The sequence below is a fragment of the Panulirus ornatus genome, chromosome 9 (genome assembly GCF_036320965.1).
Source record: "Panulirus ornatus isolate Po-2019 chromosome 9, ASM3632096v1, whole genome shotgun sequence".
Lineage (NCBI taxonomy): Eukaryota > Metazoa > Arthropoda > Malacostraca > Decapoda > Palinuridae > Panulirus > Panulirus ornatus.
The window spans coordinates 58,252,160-58,268,226 of NC_092232.1; the positions used below are offsets into that span (position 1 = coordinate 58,252,160).

Below are 16,067 nucleotides of genomic sequence, written 5' to 3' on the forward strand. Positions count from 1 at the left end.
CCTGCAGAGTTCTTGATTTTCTGGAAAGTTCTACGAGATTCTGGTAAGATAAATACCATTGAGAGGACGTTGTTAGGGGACAGTCAGGTTCAGTTTAGAGTTGGTTGTGGGATGGTCCTTTTACTGTGTCGTATCAGCCAGATGGGTATTTCTTTTCACAGTTTTCGTTAAAGTTTGTTTTCTAGAAGCTTAATCTAGAGTACTATTTTCCATATGTTTATCATTTTTCTTGTTATAGTTTGATTATGATCATTAGTTTTGTTATTGTTGACTTTCAGATATTTGATGTTATGTTTGTGATTCCCGTGGAAGCGTCTGACATCTTGCTAGAAGACTTTCTGGTCACAATATTTATGCACTGGGGAGTTGATCGTATTCTTTTATTACAGGTTTTGTTATTATCTTGCTTTACATTAAGGTCTACTGGAGATTTTCCCAATGCTGGTTGAACATATGTCCAGCAACAGGAGATAGCGTAAGATACAGTATTGATGAAACTTATCTATCTATATACCTATCTAAATATCGCTCTATCAGTCTATCAATCTAACTATGTATCTATCTATCTATCTTTATCTGAAAGTCAACAATAATGAAATCATTGATATATGAAGTATGACAATGTCCTCTCAATGGCAATTATCTCACCAGAATCTTCTAGAACCTTCCAGAAAACTATGAACTCTGCAGGCAAGGAGGGAGGAATGGTCTCCGGCTATTGATAAAACCATATTATTCCATATATATGTTTATATATACATATTTATGTATATATATAAATGTATATATAACGTACAGAATAATACGGCCATCATCAGTATCGAAGAAAACTGAAAAGATGAGGTCCCACCGAGATTCGAACTCGGATTGCTGGATCCAAAGTCCAGAGTGCTAACCCTTACACCATGGGACCTGATAAGAAAAGATGTGATTTCATCTAAATGTTTTACATATAATCAACCAGAGGCCATTCCTCCCTCCCTGCCTGCAGGGTTCAAGGTTTTCTAGAAGGTTCTCGAAGATTCTGGGTAGGAACTGCCATTGAGAGGACGTAGTTATACGTATCATTAATGATATTGTTGTTGACTTTCTGATTTAGAAAGATAGATAGATAGATAGATAGATAGATAGATAGATAGGTAAAAAACAGATATTAGACAGATCGATAGATACGTAAGGCTGTATATGTCAACTTTCACAGAAATCATTGATATCTGCGTTATTCTGCAAGAAATACATGTACTTGGATGTAGTGATAATATGGGTTAGGTATAAGACCAGTCGTGTTGAGATTGTAGTGAATATGACCATTGACTTCAACCTTAATGGTGTAGTGAAGATAAAGTTGTAGTGAAGATAAATCTTGAAGTGACTCATAAGGTTGTTGTGAGTACAAGGATGCATCGTAAATGAGTACTTCCTACCTGAAAGTCAACAATTACAAAATTGATCAAGTATAACAACATCCTCGGACAACCAACTACAAACACCAACCATAGAGTGAACCTGACTGTCATCTAACGACGACCTCTCAAAGGTAATGATCTTACCAGAATCTTCGAGAACCTTCTAGAAAACCTTGAACCCTGCAGGCAGGGAGGGAGGAATGGCCTCTGGTTGATTATATGTAAAACATTTAGATGAAATCACATCTGTTCTTATCAGGTCCCATGGTGTAAGGGTTAGGACTCTCGACTCTAAATCCAGCAATCCGAGTTCGAATCTCGGTGGGACCTCATCTTTTCAGTTTTCTTAGAAACTGATGATGGAACTGGGCCATATAGTTGACCTTCGATGGATATGTATTTCTTATGGCCCACCATTTCATTTAAGTATGAAGATCTCACGGCAGAGAGGAAACGTGTGATATTCAAAATCAAAAGCCGCAATTGCCCTTATGGTAATGGTCGACATGTTTGCAGACAGATGACACAGACATGTGAGAAGTTAGACAAATATGGACGTTCCTGGTTGCTGTATAGCCTAGGTTTATTATCACTTTTAATGAAGGAGAAATGTTGCACATTATTCCACACCTTTTTATTTAGGCTAGGTTAGGCTAGGATGAATAGGGTCCATAACATAACAGAGCTGGGAAATGCATCATATCGGATCTGTATCTGTGCAAAATGGCGCAAGTTTGTGGATGTGATTTACGCAATGCCGGAGAGAATCCACCTCCAACAGAAATAATGTCTCAGACCTTACAATATCTGTTGTTGGACGAGCAGGGGACATTAGACCAATATATTCCTGTAGTTTACTGCTCTTCCTAAACACGCAGCAAGACATTCGTAAAAGCGTTAAACTGAACTTTTCCATCGGTTTTCATATCTTTAATTACTTACACCAGTTCCAACAGATGGAAAAAATCATTTTAAAAATCAGAAATTATTTGCCTATAAAAAGCATTTTGATCGATCGTACCAAATATTCAATTATTTATGTACCCGACAAAATATTCAGTCACTCCTATATCCGACATATTTCCTGCTGGCTGGTGCCGTTAAAGTCATATGGTAATTTACCGCAATTAGATTATAGATATATTCATCTATATGGAATGGCTCAGCGTGAAGAAACATATATATTTTCACTAAATCCTCCTCTTCACTACACTCCCATCTTCACTACATAGTTCTAACACAACATCTTGACTACACCATTGTATGACCACATTATCATATCTTTGTGTTCTTGTCTTCACCACAGCCTCGGCAAAATTGATGTTTTCTTTACACATCAGGGTAGATGGCCATCTTTATGATGACAGAGAACACACATAACATATTAAACCACTTATCTTTAGTCAATTTAATCTAATTTCTGCTGATAAAAACGAATTATAATGACAATTCTTGTGTTCTGTGATGGGACATTGTACGGGTGAAGGAACTGTTGTCAGGCACATGTATCAAACTATTGAGAAATAAACTTAACTGTGTTAAAGAATTGACTTCACTATATTAGACTTCTCTATATCAAGCTTTGCTAGGATATGATGAGTTCCCAGGTTATATAAGGGCGGGAGCCGGGACCGAGAGCATCATTTGAGCTGTGACCTCTGTCGAGTGAACATCTCTGCTCCGCCTTGCAAGCTCCCTCAACCTTTCCTCGAACACTTCAATATAATAATGTTCACCAAGGAGGTAGGACGATCCTCCTTTGTCCAGGAGATGGAATTTGAATATGTCCATGTATTTGACATGGGCTATGGCTGTGTGGACATGGAGGTGGAATACCCAGACGTGAAAGTGATGGATGGAGTGGAATTTGGCTGTGTGGATATGGAGGTGGAATACCCAGACGTTGAAGAGATGGATGGAGTGGAATTGGTGGAATACCCGGACGTGGAAGTCATGGATGGAGTAGAATTTGTCTGTTTGGATATGGAGGTGGAATACCCAGAAGTGGAATTGGAGGAAATGGAATATGGGTGAAGCTGGTATGAACGACATATGGATTTGGTGAAGGTTGACCTCGTAATGTGTTGACGTAAAACAGGTCAACCACTGTGACCATGTGGCGGGGAGGGCCACATCCACCAACCACGAAGCGAGCCCCACCACGGAGAAGTATCCTGGCTGCATCCACGTACGAGAACCACCGCGGGATTGCCGTCATCCAGTACCCCTGCTATGCCTCCTACAAGAAGGCACTTCTTGCCAACGTGACACCACTTTCCGTCAACGGTCGCTGTGCAAAAGTGAAACCTCACCGTCCAACTGATGCTGACCAAGTGTCCTCGCCCACTCAAGTGGCACTGCAGCCCACACGCCCTACCAGACCCACCATCCATGAGGAAATGCAGCCCACCCCACTTGTCAGGCCCACCTTCAGGGAGACTTGGCAGGTATCAAGATCTGTCAGGCCCACCATTCAAGACCGACTTGGTCCCCCAACACACGTCAGGCACACCATTCAAGACCGACTTGGTCCCCCAACACATGTCAGGCCTAGTGTTCTAGACCGACTGGGACCAATAACACATGACATGTCCTACGTTACAGACCGACTGCACTCCGCACCACGTACGGGCGTTAAAAGGCGTGTAGAGATGACACACGTTCCCCGTGCCAAAAGATTCAGTTGGTGAGGAACCTGAGTTCTTTCTTCCTGCTGGTGCTGCAGGAGAACACGGCCCTAGAGTGGACACTGGAGGTGTGTTTGTGTTTGTGTTTGGGTTATCACTGAGGAACCAACACCAAGACAACTTTAGTTTCGCCCCGCCAAGGATTACGTTAATCTGGCGGAAGTCTGGCTTTCTCCCAGCAGTGGATGGCACATAATATCTACATAGGGACGTTGAAAAACAAAGAAAGAAAAAAATGGGAACATTATCCCGCCCCAAAAAAATACATAAATTCACGGGGATAATTTCATTCGTCTTCAAAGAAAAAATGAAACTCTTCCGATGCTACCGTCCCTTCCATAAAGCAACCCTCAAAGAAATCACTTTCTACACAATGCGCAAGGAGTCGGTTAGCCAATCTTCATATGGCTGGGGCTATTGTTCCCTCTGATTGATTCATTTTTCAAGATTAAGGAAAGTTATAATAAAAATATTGTATTGAGTTTCTCCGTTGGCGTCAGGGTAAACACCCATCCCCCCCGAAGCTTGGTTACCTTTCCGTGGTGGGGGGGACTTCATGGATTGGGCAGTAGCAACCATCGTTGGTTGCTTCTGTTCAATCCATGAACGAAAAACCAAGCATCTTGAAAGTAATTGTCGTATAAATTCACTTGGTGTCAAAACTGACGCGAAAGTGGTTGTCTCAATTTTGTCAGAAATGTTTGTGCGTTTCGGCCTGATGGCGGGAGTCGGTTTGGCGCTGTGGTCATGAGAGAATACGAGGAAGATTGGCAACCGTCCCAGAAGTAGCTACAGTGAGGCCCAGCAGCTGTCCCTAATACTGTGGAAGGCACTCATGTAAGGTGTGCAGTGAGGCGCACCAGTAACAAGGGAAACGGACAACCAAAACAGCAATCTTGATCATCAGGAGGCTATCCAATGCTCAGAGTAGATAAGGACGATTATTGTATGGCTTCGCTCAGAGGATGAAAATCTTAGCCGTGAAAATCAACAAGTAAAATAACTAGTAGTTAGTGGTAGTGAAGTGGAATTACCGCATTTCTGTGGTCTTAATAGTAAAACGAAACTTTTCGTTTTCTCCATCAATCTAGAGGTGTTGTAGACCACCATCCTTAAGGTTGTAAGGTAATGGTAACTACAAGGTTATGACCTCAGCAAATTTGTGATGGAAAGTGCAGGAAATGTGGTAATGTATATAATATAAATCATATAGTTGTATAATAAATGTGTCTTAAAATTTAGTCTTCTGTTTGCCCGTTCATTAATTCAAATACAGGTAAGTTTTCTTTCTAACGATGTGGGATAAGCTAAGTCCATTCGGCTTATGAATGTGGTGACTTTCCCTTCATTACCACAATGGTATGCTGAACTGAAGATGTAGAATTCCGTAGACGAAACTAAGATAGGAAATCAATCTATATCAAAAATTGAACGTATGCATCTTTACACGGACATAAAACAAACGGACGGAGGAGCACACTGGAGCAAATCAATTTCATTATCAGCACTTAAAGTAGGCCTTTAAAGTAGTTGTGGCTTTAAAGCAAACTTTTTCTAGCCAAGGTTTAGTTCGCACCTAAACTAATCCCCGCGACCTTACCTTAAGAAATATTTTCAGAAGGTACTGTCTGAACATATTTCTAAGGTAAGGTCATTTAGGTTTGGTTTAGATGCTACCCTAACCTAGGCTAGAAAAAGTTTCCTTTGCTTCAGAGCCCCAACTACGTAGACGGGCTACTGTTGATATTAAACAGTAACAGAAAGGTGATAAAACTGAGATGAAATGAATAAAAATATAGAATGGGTCAGTTGAAAGTTGAAGTATTTGCTAAATACAATTTTTGACAGATCCAAATGCATCCTAAAGTCAGTCACTTAAATCACAATGCTGAATATTGTTTTAATTGTTGGAACTAGTTACAGGAAGTAAAAATATCAAACTTAAAGGGATGCCATTACAATAACTTCATATACCTGTATAGGATCTCTTAAACTTCTTTTCCCTAAAGCTGAATGGATTTAAGTCGTTTAATCTGCTCTCTGAATTTGTTTCTCAGTCCAGTAATCATCTTTGGAGATTACCTGAGTAATTACTCCATTCAATGTCTTCATTTTCAAATTAGTTGACGACCAAAGCAGTACAATATTCAAGCTGGGATGGCTATATTTTGGGAAGGCCAGAGGTCAGGTTATGCAAGAATGTTAGAAATGGCTTCCGTCAGTTGCTACCCTATCTACTCTAAATATTTTGGGTTATAGAACCTAGAGATTTACGAGTAAATAATACAATATAGTTATCTTGGTAAAAAAATCTCCAACATGAGATTATAGTCATAATAACAATATAGTCACAAGGCCAATATATAGTCACCGGAATATTATATTTATCATGATAATGTATCACTTATGACAAAATATGCATGATTAAAAAATGACAATATAGCACCTACAAAAAATATCACATTGCTAATATAGACAAGGTGGCGATATATACATGATAGTAATGTAACCAAAATAAGAAGATAGCCAAAATGACAATATGTTCATAATGACATTACTGCCACTATGTATATATATTCTCCATGACACTATAGCTACACTGACAGTAAAGCTATCTTCACAAAAGCGTAAAATTGAAAATACAGCAAACGACAATATAGCCACCATGACAATACAGCCATCTTGACAATAAAGTCACGATATAAATCAATCGCCAGGACATTAGAAACGCGTTGAGAGTAATTTACAGACTTTATAGATATCATGGAAATATTGCCACCATGTCAATATATTTGCTATGACAATTTAGCCATTATGATAATATAGTCACGACGACAATGTATTCACTATAACAATAAAACTACCATGATCATATAGATGATATGATAATATAGTCAAAGCAAAAATATAGAAACATCCAACTTATATTCACAAATGCAATATAACCACCTGGCAGTATAGATACTATAAATGAATAGTCGTTTTCGGATCATAGAAAACATATAGACTCCAGGACAATATAGTCTGTGAGAAAATAGTGACTCAGACAGGATTTATCATTATAATATAGTCATAACTTTATAGCTGTCATGTGATTGTAGACACCATGACAAAATTATCACAATGAAATAAAACGGTATTACAATATAGTTACCATAATCATACACCAATCATGATTATATAATCAGCAGGTTGACATAAACAATATCACAGTGTAAAAACCATGACAATGTAAGTGACATGATGAGATGATATTCATTCACTTACACTTACAATACCAAATAAGCCGCCATGAAAATATTATTATCATGATAATATAATCACAACAATATTGTACCTAATAAAATATATCCCGAACGACAAAATTAACCATAGCAATATAACCATCAAATTGATATAGCGACCAAGATAATGTAGCCAGGACGGCATTATATTGAAAATAACAATACAGCCACCATGCCAATGTCTTCACCATGACAATGTAGCTACCATGAAAATATAGTAACCTTGACTATGTAGCTACCATGATGTAATATTCAAATTGAAAAATATCTACAGTAAGAGTTCAGCTGCCAAGACACTATATCTCCAAAACGTTATTATTGCCATCATTATAATATAACGCCAGAGTAGAAATATATATACCCACTACTTGACAATATGGCTATTCTGACAATATTGCCAACATGAAAAGACAGTCACCTCCTTGTTATATAACAAAAATGGCAAATAGCCATCATGGCAATATAGTGACCTAACAATACAGCCACCATGGCAATATGGTGACCTAACAAAACAGACATCATGGCAATATAGTTACCATAACAATGTAATGTTAATGACAATATAGCTAACATGACTATATAGTCACAATGACAATACAACCACCGTGACAATACAGATAACATGACATTACCGTTTCTTACACAATATTTCCATCAATTCAACAAATTAAATGACAATATAGATATTAGGGCAACACAATCACCATGACAATATACTCAGAAATGCAATACAATCGCCATAATACAATCATCCCACTATGAAAATATACAGGCACCATGGCAATATAGTTACCATAACAATGTAATCTTAATGACAATATAGCCAACATGACTGTATAGCCACGATGACAATACAACCATCGTAACAATAAAGATAACATTACCGTCTCACTTTGCACACCACTTCGACCAGAACATCCTATATCTGCCACTCTATCATCAAACACATTCAACAAACATTCAAAATACTCACTCCATCTCCTTCTCACATCACCACTACTTGTTATCACCTCCCCAATAGCCCCCTTCAGTGAACTTCTCATTTGTTTCCTTGTCTTGCGCACTTTATTTACTTCCTTCAAAAACATCTTTTTATTCTCCCTAAAATTCAATGATACTCTCTCACCCCAACTTTCATTTACCCTCTTTTTCACCTCTTGCACCTTTCTCTTGACCTCCTGCCTCTTTCTTTCATACATCTCCCACTCTTTTGCATTATTTCCATGCAAAAGTCGTCCAAACGCCTCTCTCTTCTCTTTCACCAACAATCTTACTTCTTCATCCCACCACTCACTACCCTTTCAAATCTGCCCACCTCCCACGCTCCTCATGCCACAAGCATCTTTTGCGCAAGCCATCACTGCTTCCCTAAATACACCCCATTCCTCCCCCACTACCCTTACCTCCTTTGTTCTCACCTTTTTACATTCTGTACTCAGCCTCTCCTGGTACTTCCTCACACAAGGCTCCTTCCCAAGCTCACTTACTCTCACTACTCTCTTCACCCCAACATTCTCTCTTCTTTTCTGAAAACCTCTACAAATCTTCACCTTCGCCTCCACTAGATAATGATCAGACATCCCTCCAGTTGCACCTCTCAGCATATTAACATCCAAAAGTCTCTCTTTCGCGCGCCTATCAACTAACACGTAATCCAATAACGCTCTCTGGCCATCTCTCCTACTTACATACGTTTCATTATGTATATCTCTCTTTTTAAACCAGGTATTCCCAATCAACAATCCTTTTTCAGCACATAAATATACAAGTTCTTCACCATTTCCATTTACAAGACTGAACACCCCATGTATACCAATTATTCCCTCAACTGCCACATTACTCACCTTTGCATTCAAATCATATATCACTATAACCCGGTCTCGTGCATCAGAACCACTAACACACTCTTTCAGCTGCTCCCAAAACACTTGCCTCTCATGATCTTTCTCATGCCCAGGTGCATATGCACCAATGATCACCCATCTCTCTCCATCAACTTTCAGTTTTACCCATATCAATCTAGAATTTACTTTCTTATACTCTATCACATACTCCCACAACTCCTGATTCAGGAGTAGTGCTACTCCTTCCCTTGCTCTTGTCCTCTCACTAACCCCTGACTTTACTCCCAAGGTATTCCCAAACCACTCTTCCCCTTTACCCTTGAGCTTCGTTTCACTCAGAGCCAAACCATCCAGGTTCCTTTCCGCAAACATACTACCTATCTCTCCTTTTTTCTCATCTTGGTTACATCCACACGCATTTAGACACCCCAATCTGAGCTTTTGAGGAGGATGAGCACGCGTGACTCCTTCTTCTGTTTCTCCTCTTAGAAAGTTAAAATACAAGGAGGGGAGGGTTTCTAGCCCCCCGCTCCCGTCCCCTTTAGTCGCCTTCTACGACACGTGAGGAATGCGTGGGAAGTATTCTTTTTCCCCTATCCTCGGGGATAAATATGATATGTATGGCAATATATTCAGTCACTCCTATATCTGACATTTTTCCTGCTGGCTGGTGCCGTTAAAGTCATATGGTAATTTACCGCAATTAGAGGGGACACAGTCTCAGTTAAGTTGGTGAATGTTGGTTTGCGGCAGGGGTGTGTGATATCTCCATGGTTGTTTAATTTGTTTATGGATGGGGCTGTTTGGGAGGTGAATGCAAGAGTTTTGGAAAGATGTGCAAGTATGCAGTCTGTTGTGGATGAGGGAGCTTGGAAAGTGAGTCAGTTGTTGTTCGCTGATGATACAGCACTGGTGGATGATTCGGGTGAGAAATTGCAGAAGCTGGTTACTGAGTTTGGCAAAGTGTGTGAGAGAAGAAAGCTGAAAGTAAATGTGAATAAGAGCGAGGTTATTAGGTACAGTAGGGTTGGGGGTCAAGTCAATTGGGAGGTAAGTTTGAATGGAGAAAAACTGAAGGAAGTGAAGTGTTTTAGATATCTGTGAGTGGATTTGGCAGCGGATGGAGCCATGGAAGTGGAATTGAATCATAGGGTGGGGAAGAGGGCGAAAATTCTGGGAGCGTTGAAGAATGTGTGGAAGTCGAGAACGTTATCTTGGAAAGCAAAAATGGGTATGTTTGAAGGAATAGTGGTTCCAGCAATATCATATGGTTGGGAGGCGTGGGCTATAGATAGAGTTGTGCGGAGGTGGGTGGATGTGCTGGAAATGAGATGTTTGAGGACAATATGTGGTATGAGGTGGTTTGATCGAGTAAGTAATGAAAGGGTAAGAGAGGTGTATGGTAACAAAATGAGTGTGGTTCAGAGCGCAGAAGGGGGTGTTTTGAAATCGTTTGGCCACATGAAGAGAATGAGTGAGGAAAGTTTGACAAAGAGGATATATGCGTCAGAGGTAGAGGGAACGAGGAGTAGTGGGAGACCAAATTGGAGGTGGAAAGATGGAGTGAAAAGATTTTGTGTGATCGGGGCCTGAACATGGTGGATGATGAAAGGTGTGCAAGGAATAGAATGAATTGGAACGATGTGGTGTACCGGGTCGAAGTGTTGTCAATGGATTGAACCAGGGCATGTGAAGCGTCTGGGGTAAAACATGGAAAATTTTACGGGGCTTGGATGTGAAAAGGGAGCTGTGATTTCGGTGCATTATCTATGACAGCTAGAGACTGAGTGTGAACGAATGTCGCCTTTGTTGTCTTTTCCTAGTGCTACCTTGCGCACATGGGGGAGCAGGGGGTTGTCATTTCATGTGTGGCGGGGTGGCGACGGAAGTTAACAAGGGCAGACAGTACGAATTATGTATATATGTATATATGTACGAATTATATATATATATATATATATATATATATATATATATATATATATATATATATATATATATATTTTTTTTTTTTTTTTTTTTTTATACTTTGTCGCTGTCTCCCGCGTTTGCGAGGTAGCGCAAGGAAACAGACGAAAGAAATGGCCCAACCCCCCCCATACACATGTACATACACACGTCCACACACGCAAATATACATACCTACACAGCTTTCCATGGTTTACCCCGGACGCTTCACATGCCTTGATTCAATCCACTGACAGCACGTCAACCCCTGTATACCACATCGCTCCAATTCACTCTATTCCTTGCCCTCCTTTCACCCTCCTGCATGTTCAGGCCCCGATCACACAAAATCCTTTTCACTCCATCTTTCCACCTCCAATTTGGTCTCCCTCTTCTCCTCGTTCCCTCCACCTCCGACACATATATCCTCTTGGTCAATCTTTCCTCACTCATTCTCTCCATGTGCCCAAACCATTTCAAAACACCCTCTCCTGCTCTCTCAACCACGCTCTTTTTATTTCCACACATCTCTCTTACCCTTACGTTACTTACTCGATCAAAACACCTCACACCACACATTGTCCTCAAACATCTCATTTCCAGCACATCCATCCTCCTGCGCACAACTCTATCCATAGCCCACGCCTCGCAACCATACAACATTGTTGGAACCACTATTCCTTCAAACATACCCATTTTTGCTTTCCGGGATAATGTTCTCGACTTCCACACATTTTTCAAGGCTCCCAAAATTTTCGCCCCCTCCCCCACCCTATGATCCACTTCCGCTTCCATGGTTCCATCCGCTGACAAATCCACTCCCAGATATCTAAAACACTTCACTTCCTCCAGTTTTTCTCCATTCAAACTCACCTATATATATATATATATATATATATATATATATATATATATATATATATATATATATATATATATATATATATATATATATATATATATATATATATATGTATTATTGACTGGTTGGTAAGGTTATTTAATGTATGTATGACTCATGGTGAGGTGCCTGAGGGTTGGCGGAATGCTTGCATAGTGCCATTGTACAAAGGCAAAGGGGATAAGAGTGAGTGCTCAAATTACAGAGGTATAAGTTTGTTGAGTATTCCTGGTAAATTATATGGGAGGGTATTGATTGAGAGGGTAAAGGCATGTACAGAGCATCAGACTGGGGAAGAGCAGTGTGGTTTCAGAAGTGGTAGAGGATGTGTGGATCAGGTGTTTAATTTGAAGAATTTATGTGAGAAATACTTAGAAAAGCAAATGGATTTGTATGTAGCATTTATGGATCTGGAGAAGGCATATGATAGAGTTGATAGAGATGCTCTGTGGAAGGTATTAAGAATATATGGTGTGGGAGGAAAGTTGTTAGAAGCAGTGAAAAGTTTTTATCGAGGATGTAAGGCATGTGTACGTGTAGGAAGAGAGGAAAGTGATTGGTTCTCAGTGAATGTAGGTTTGCGGCAGGGGTGTGTGATGTCTGGATGGTTGTTTAATTTGTTTATGGATGGGGTTGTTAGGGAGGTGAATGCAAGAGTTTTGGAAAGAGGGGCAAGTATAAAGTCTGTTGGGGATGAGAGAGATTGGGAAGTGAGTCAGTTGTTGTTCGCTGATGATACAGCGCTGGTGGATGATTCATGTGAGAAACTGCAGAAGCTGGTGACTGAGTTTGGTAAAGTATGTGAAAGAAGAAAGTTGAGAGTAAATGTGAATAAGAGCAAGGTAATTAGGTACAGTAGGGTTGAGGGTCAAGTCAATTGGGAGGTAAGTTTGAATGGAGAAAAACTGGAGGAAGTAAAGTGTTTTAGATATCTGGGAGTGGATCTGGACGCGGATGGAACCATGGAAGCGGAAGTGGATCATAGGGTGGGGGAGGGGGCGAAAATCCTGGGAGCCTTGAAGAATGTGTGGAAGTCGAGAACATTATCTCGGAAAGCAAAAATGGGTATGTTTGAAGGAATAGTGGTTCCAACAATGTTGTATGGTTGCGAGGCGTGGGCTATGGATAGAGTTGTGCGTAGGGGGATGGATGTGCTGGAAATGAGATGTTTGAGGACAATGTGTGGTGTGAGGTGGTTTGATCGAGTAAGTAACGTAAGGGTAAGAGAGATGTGTGGAAATAAAAAGAGCGTGGTTGAGAGAGCAGAAGAGGGTGTTTTGAAATGGTTTGGGCACATGTAGAGAATGAGTGAGGAAAGATTAACCAAGAGGATATATGTGTCGGAGGTGGAGGGAACGAGGAGAAGTGGGAGACCAAATTGGAGGTGGAAAGATGGAGTGAAAAAGATTTTGTGTGATCGGGGCCTGAACATGCAGGAGGGTGAAAGGAGGGCAAGGAATAGAGTGAATGCGATCGATGTGGTATACCGGGGTTGACGTGCTGTCAGTGGATTGAATCAGGGCATGTGAAGCGTCTGGGGTAACCATGGAAAGCTGTGTAGGTATGTATATTTGCGTGTGTGGACGTATGTACATTCATGTGTATGGGGGTGGGTTGGGCCATTTCTTTCGTCTGTTTCCTTGCGCTACCTCGCAAACGCGGGAGACAGCGACAAAGCAAAAAAAAAAAAAAAAAAATATATATATATATATATATATATATATATATATATATATATATATATATATATATATATAACAATTAGTTGATATATAACGAATAAACGTAGCTAGGAGGCCATTTGGCAAACATGCGATTGTCCAAGACAGACAACTAGTGTATCATAGACTTATCATGTGGACAAAAAGGCGGATTGTTTGCAAATCATATCAACAATAAAGTTGTCCAATATGTATAGACCTTTATCAATATCAAAGTCATAATTCTTTGTGTATTTAATAATAGAAGATTCAATGGTATTTCTCGTGGTACTGGAGTTAGAGTTAATAGCTGATATGGCATTACTCCAGTCAATACAATGGTCATAGTTTTTAACTTGATTAAACAAGTTTCGATTCTTTTCCTTTTCTTATACTATATTTATGTTGCTTAAGTCTAACAGAAATATCCTTACCAGTCTGCACAACATAAAACTTATCACAATTTCTACATGGCACTTTATAGATGCTCCCAGAAGAATTTTTTGGTGAGTTCCTGATTAAGATATTCTTCATGATAATATTGTTGCTAAAGGCAACATTTACATTAAAGGATCTAAGCAATATGGGAAGAAAAGTAAAGTTATTATCAAAAGGGAGAACTAAAATACTCTTCGTGTCAGTGGAAGGTATGGGTTCAACTCTATAAAATGATTTCTTTGCTAATTTCAGGGATTTATTAGTGAAAGATCTAGTTTACTTCAACTTAGATCCAATGGAATATATCCTCTTAAGCACATTATCAGTAAACTATGGACTGCAAATACGTAATGCCCTATGGAACATATATTGAAATGATGATAATTTAACTGTCAAACTGAGATCGCTTGATCACGCACAAAATTGTGATACTTTCCAATATATATATATATATATATATATATATATATATATATATATATATATATATATATATATATATATATATATATATATATATATATATATGTATATATATATATATATATATATATATATATATATATATATATATATATATATATATATATATATATATATATATTTTTTTTTTCTTATACTTTGTCGCTGTCTCCCGCGTTTGCGAGGTAGCGCAAGGAAACAGACGAAAGAAATGGCCCAACCCCCCCCCCCCCATACACATGTATATACATACGTCCACACACGCAAATATACATACCTACACAGCTTTCCATGGTTATATATGTTGGAAAGGATCACAATTTTGGGCGTGATCAAGATATTCCTATGAGTCCACGGGGAAAATGAAACACGAAAAGTTCCCAAGTGCACTTTCGTGTAATAATCACATCATCAGGGGAGACACAAGAGAGAAGTATAACAGTCAGTTGATATACATCGAAGAGACGAAACTAGGACGCCTTTTGGTAAACATGTGATTGTCCAAAACATACAACGAGTGTTCATAAACTTATCATTTTACAAATCTTATCAACAATAAAGTTATCTAATTTGTATAGACCATCACAAATATCAAGATTATAATTCTTTTGTATTTAGTAATAGAAGAATCAATGATATTTCTCTTGGTAATAGAATTAGAGTTAAGAAATGAGATGGCGTTACTCTAGTCAATACAATGATCATAGTTTTTAAAATGATTAAACAAGACATTTTATGTTGGTCAGACTGGTAAGGATCTTTCTGTAATACTTAAGCAACATAAATATAGCATAAGAACGGGACAAGAATCAAATGCCTTGTTTAATCATGTGTGTGTGTGTGTGTGTGTGTGTTTGTGTGTGTGTGTGTGTGTGTGTGTGTGTGTGTGTGCGTGCAAATATCAATAAAATGGCAGGAGTGGATTATACGTACAAAAGAGGTGCTCATTAACGAAAGGTAGAATACTGAATAGTTGTGAAAACCTTTGTATTTATTCCATTGAGAAAGTAGTAAATTGAATTATATCTAGAGGGCAATAAGTTTTCAAGAAAGAATGAAATTTGTTCTTCAACAAAATCAAACAGAAAATAAAAAAAAAAAATCATGAAAGCCTAATACGTTTGTGTTGCTTATCCAGGCCCATTTTTACTAAGTAATGTTGGAACGGCTCCACCCACTTTAATCACTTGAGTACATAGAATATATTATCGTCGATGTTAAAGAGTTTCCCTTTTGATGTTATCCTTAAAATGAAGGTTAAGGAAAGTGAGATAGAGCTTAACGTTAAAGTTAGGATAGCTAAGTCATCCTTGATCATATAATCACTAGTCAGGTGTTAAAATAGGTTAGGTTAGGTTCAGTATCCTTCATCAGGTCACCATTACCAAGGAATTGTTA

The 16,067-nt window shown here is 38.9% G+C and overlaps 1 non-coding gene across 1 annotated transcript; it reads right to left on the reverse strand.

The window, feature by feature from the left end:
- Window positions 1–841: 841 nt before the first annotated feature.
- Window positions 842–913, reverse strand: TRNAQ-UUG (transfer RNA glutamine (anticodon UUG)). The gene has a single exon. It is a non-coding gene; the product is annotated as a tRNA-Gln (tRNA).
- Between the last annotated feature and the right edge of the window lie 15,154 nt (window positions 914–16,067).